Below are 5,696 nucleotides of genomic sequence, written 5' to 3'. Positions count from 1 at the left end.
GATAACATCCCCAAACCTCAGCCGGCCCATCAGCAAACCCTAGAATTCAGATAAAGGAAGAAATGCAACACTTGCATAGAACACTGGGAAGAAGACTTCATAGCTCTAGAACCACGTGCTTGACCACACATCTGCTATCTCCACACTAAGCAGAATCATCGACTCCCTACGATGCCCAGAACGTTGATGGAGCTTCAAGAGCGTGTCGTCATCAACTGTTCATCACTGAGTGCACGAAATAACCGCTAGTAACCAGGGTGAAGCAAGAGAGGCACCCAGGGCTCAACCTGCATGGGCCTGAGAATATCTCCTTAAACTTTGTGCACTAGTAACAATATAATCCTAACTTTTATGTAATGAACTTTCACATTTTTTAAGTCTTAAGAAAGAAACCATGTTGGATAGTCAGGTTAGATATTAAGGCTCAGATCTGATAAACAGAGAAACTGAGTCTCAGGAAGTGTAAGTTTCCTGAACAAAGTTCATAGCTGACCTGAACTCAGAATCTGACCCTCCCTACCCCTCAGCTAGTGTCAGCTCCTCCTTACCCTACCAATTGAATGACTTGTGCTCATCTGGACTAGTCCAGCCTACTTGACTGTCTTCTGACCTATTATTAAAATGATGAAGAAGTAGAAAACTCTCTTTTTATTGGAGTCTAGTTGATTTACGATGCTGTGTTAGTTTCTGCTGTAGAGCAAACTGATTCAGTTATACATACACATATATACATTCTTTTTCATCTTCTTTTCCATTATGGCTTATCACAGGCTATTGAATATAATTTCCTGTGCTGTACAGTAGGACCTTGCTGTTTATCTATCCTATATATAATAGTTTGTATCTGCTAATCCCAAACTCCCAGTGCAACCCTCCCCCACCCCCTCTACCTTGGCAGCCACAAGTCTGTTCCCTATGCCTTTGAGTCTGTTTCTGTTTCACAGATAAGTTCATTTGTGTCATATTTTAGATTCCACATATAGATGTTATCATATGGCATTTGTCCTTCTTTTTCTGAATTACTTCACTTATTATGATAATCTCTAGGTCTAACCACATACCTGCAAATGGCATTATTACATTCTTTTCTATGGCTAAGTAATATTCCATTGTGTGTGTGTGTGTGTGTGTGTGTGTGTGTGTGTGTGTGTGTATACCACACGTTTATCCATTCATCTGTCAATGGACATTTAGGTTGTTTCCATGTCTTGGCTACTGTGAACAGTGCTGTTATGAACATCAGGGTTCATGCAATTTTTCCAATTATAGTTTTGTCCAAATATATGCCCAAGAGTGGGATTACCGGATCATTTAGTTTTTTGAGGAACCTCCATACTGTTCTCCATAATGGCTGCACCAGTTTACATTCCCACCAAGAGTGCAGGAGGGTTCTCTTTTCTCCACACCCTCTCCAGCATTTGAGAACTAAAAGAATCTTGAAAGGACCTACATGTTGGGGATGCAGTTTTATTAGTAAATACTGAGGCAATTTCTGTTTCTTGAGGTCACACCACTAGGTAAAACACTGCAACTCTGGTCCAGCTAAGCTGATGGCAAATCCACAATCATTCTGGTCCAATCTGCGTGGCTGCCCATGACGGAGCATCCACCAGGGGCCACAGCAAGTGAGCCCCACGTGTGCTGAGAGGCTGCTCCTGACCTTGGCGGCTCTGGCAGAGGGCAGCCCCCTTCCTGTATGCCAGTGCGCCTTAGAAATGTTGTCATTATATGTGTATATATATATATGTGCGCAGGGAGAGGCAAGAAGAAATTTAAAGTTGCTGGCTAAGAGCCCCCAATCTCTTCTGCAGGGAGAGAAAGTCGAGTGCCAAGATGGATGTGAACCAAATGTATTCCTCTTCTTGGTCACTGGGCAGGAGACTTTAAGAGGGAGGAAAGGAAAAAAGAGCATTACTTTTGGCCAAGTCCTCAAGGTGCTAACAAAATAATGAAGGGGGTGTGGGTCCTGACTCCTTTAAACCTAAGATTTGACCTCAGATCATAGCAACTAGTTTTGCATTTTCAAAATACTCACTATTAGTGTTCCAGATGGGACTACTGCCATGTAAATGCTTGAAGATCACCCAAGAACTATAAATTATTGTGTTGAGTGGAATTCCGGCCCCCAAAGATATGTCTGCCCAGAACTGCAGAATTTGACCTTGTTTTGAATAAGGGTCTTTGCAGATGTAATTAAGGTAAGGACCTGGAGATGAGATCATGCTGGATTAGGGTGAACTCCAAGTCTAATGACAACTGTCTTTATAAAAGACAGAAGAGGAGCGGGCACAGAGACATAGAGAGGAAGGTCACGTGAAAACAGAGGCAGAGACCAGAGTTATAGCCTCAAGCCAAGGGGTCACCAAAGGCGGCCAGCAGCTCTGAGAGACTAGAGAGGAACCTGGAACGGATTATCTCTCAGAAACTCCAGGGGAAACCAATCTTGCCAACATCTTGACTTTAGACTGTTTCCTCCCAGGACTGTGAAAGAATGAATTTCTGTTGTTTTCAGCTGCCAAGTTCATGGTCATTTGTTACAGCAGCTCCAGGAAACTAATACACTTACTTGCCTTCACAAGAAACCATATATTGACTCACTTAGCACAGAGACTCAAAGCTGAGGCAAGGGACAAAATGTCACGATCTGTCCTTACAGATAGAGAAAGTGAGACAAATAGCTGTGATCTCTGTTGGGCTGGTAAGTCAGTGACGAGGGCAGGTCTCCCCATCCCACCCCAGAAGGTGGAATGCAGCCTCTTGTAGAGGGAGAGAACCTGAAAGCATTTAAGACCATAGAGCTACTGTGGGAAAGACAGAGTCAGCTAAAAAATCCCAGCGAGCAAAATTTTCAAGGATCTACTCCTATTGTCTCCAAGCAGGTTTTAAGTCATCTGCGGCTTGAAATGCCACCTCCCACACCCTGTATTCCCACACAGCCCAAGCTTTGACCCCTGATGCTAGCATAGGGGACCTTATTCCACTATGAGCTACGAAAGGCAGGAACTGAATCTCTTTCCCCGCCATATCCCTGGCACGTAGCACGGGGTTTAAAGAATAGTGGTTGAGTAAGTGGGTGAGGCCACCCTGCCTAAACCTGGCATGCCAGGATGCAGCTGACCATGTTTGGAGAGTTTTCTCTGGAAGGTCACCAGCTGAGTCACTGACTAGCCACACAGATGGCCCCCAAACGTGCACTTGACCCATCAGGCCCGCGTGGGCCAGGGTGGAGGTGGTGTGGTTACCCCAAGCCTGCTACCCTGTAAGTCCACTCACGTCCACCCCAGGCCATGGGATGAGTGTGACATCATTGTGGGAAAAATACTGGATCCTTTCTCCTTTTTTCACTAAGTGATTTTTGTGGTTAAGGGCGCTTTTGCTTACAGCTCTTTTTTCAATTTTTATTTATTATTTATTTTTGCAGCACAGTTCCAACTGGCAGGACTGACTGACGCATTTCCATACTGGTGTTGTAAACCTCTGGTCTAGACAATGGCTTTGCTCTCAGCTCTGAGATTGGGATGCCCAGCCATTTTAACAAAAGAAAATCAGCTGTCAGTTATAGAAAGCGTTGGACACTCCGCTGCGGAGACTCTGGCCTCATTCATGGGTTCCTGGGGGCAGATTCCTGGGCAAAGGCCAGGAGAGGAAAATCCATCAGGCACAGCACATCCAGGTTAACAAAACCGACCCGGCTGTGCTACTGCAAAGGAAACAGGCAAAATCTCAGCCCACTCCGATGAATGCTTTGATTAAACCCGAGGGGTCTGCGGCCACGTGCAGGAGCCTGGCAGTAGGAAGCTCCAGCCTCGGAGAGGACGGAGCTAAAACCTCTAGGACTTGGGTTTAGATTTTGCCCAGACAACTGGGACACCACCATCATTTAACTGACAACTGGTGTGGACCGGAAATCAGCTGTGTTCTGAGAGCAGGAAAAAGACAAACGTCTGAGTCAGGCAGTTAGTAGCCACATTGCAGAGGCCACGCACAGCAGCCAGGATCTTCGTGAACATGACACTCACGCCCAGTGACCTGGTCTATAGCGCATTCGCAGCACTTGTGACCCTCCGCTGCCAACGGCAGATGAATCACGGGGACCCTGGTACAGAGTAGCAGTCGACGCGTGCTGTTGACTCCCTGCTGCATGTGGAGAGGTTGAGACGGACCTAAGCCTTGGAAGTCTGGAATGACAGGTGTTATCCGGCCCAGGTTTCCTTTCACAGCAACCCTTTCCCCTCACCACCAACTACTGAAATCCTACCCATCCTTCAAGGTCAGGTCAAAGGCAGACTCCTTTGTGAAGCCTCTTTTGATTCCATCTCCAGCCCCATCTTCACAAATATGATCCTTTTGTCTCTTTGAGCCTCTCACAGCATTTAGTTTCTACCTCTACGATGACACAAATCACAGCCTGCTTTGGAGAAGTTATCTTCAAATGAGTCAGCTTTCCAACAGGTTGTAAATTCCTTGAAAGCAGCATCGTGCTTACCCCTATAGCCCCTGCAATGCTCAGCCCACGGTCCTGCACAGAGCAAGTATTTAAACTGCACTGGGATTAATAACTGAAGCTTGGGGATGATGAAGGAAAGGTTCAGGGCGATTCTTGCCCTCCTAGAGTGTTTTTAATAGAAGCATCTCTCTCTCTCTCTCTCTCTCTCTCTCTCTCTCTCTCTCTCTCTCTCTCTCTCACACACACACACACACACACACACACACACACACACATTCTGCCTAACTCCCCTAAAAAAAGAAAGCAGGAATTAAAAGAGGAGTTACAGCAACAGAGTATGGACACCAGAAGCACAATCATATCTGGCCTTTCCAAAACTGAAATTTCAGTTTTACTGTTATTAGAATATTTTCTTTATATATACTGCGAATTAAAATTACGAAGTAATCATATCTTCTAAGAAAAAGTATGCTCACTGGACTGAGAGTACAGAGGCCTGTATTCTAGCCCTGGTTTTACCGCTAACGAGTCATGTGACTCTGGACAAGGTACATTTTCTCGGGACCCAAATTTCTATAAAACTACTGAATTTGATTAACTCATCTCTATGGTTTTACAATTTTGTGCTTTCTTTTAATAAAAATATTTTATTTGTACCAAATCCTCTAAATTAAGATGGCCCTCAGGTCCTTATGAGAAAATCAAAAAGCAAAGTCAGCTCTCTACTTAGGAAAAAAAAAGATTTTTTGAGATTTTCCTTTATTGTCCTCTGAGATTTTTAACATTAAAAAAAATTGGGGGGGGGTTGTCAAATGGTCTTGTATTGAAGTATTTTCCTCCATTGTTCTTACATTTGCACCCACGGCACCACTGCCATGCCACCATCAACACGGCAGCCCAAGGGCTGGGCTGTCCCAGGATCTCTTCAATGGTTCCAGGGAGTTCTCTAGATAAAGATCAGTCCTGCATCTGTCAGGCAATGTTGACAATCTCCTCAAAAGTGATGTTTCCACTGTGTTGCTTAATGTTATTCTGCCTCTTTCTGTCTCTTGGTTGTTCCCTGAGGGTTTTGATCAGCAAGGCAGAAGCAGAAAGTACCCCCTCAATCCGGGCCTGTCTGCTCTGAATGGTCAGTTTCACTGTCATCCTCAGACCTTTCCAGTCACTGGTTGCCTTGGTGATGTCATCACCAACCTTCCTTGGAGACCGGAAGCTCCTTGAAGGTAGGGACTGGGTTTGTTTTAGTCTC

Source organism: Pseudorca crassidens, chromosome 1 (genome assembly GCF_039906515.1).
Source record: "Pseudorca crassidens isolate mPseCra1 chromosome 1, mPseCra1.hap1, whole genome shotgun sequence".
NCBI lineage: Eukaryota > Metazoa > Chordata > Mammalia > Artiodactyla > Delphinidae > Pseudorca > Pseudorca crassidens.
The sequence above is the reverse complement of the archived record's forward strand: the minus strand, read 5'-3'. Positions refer to the sequence as shown.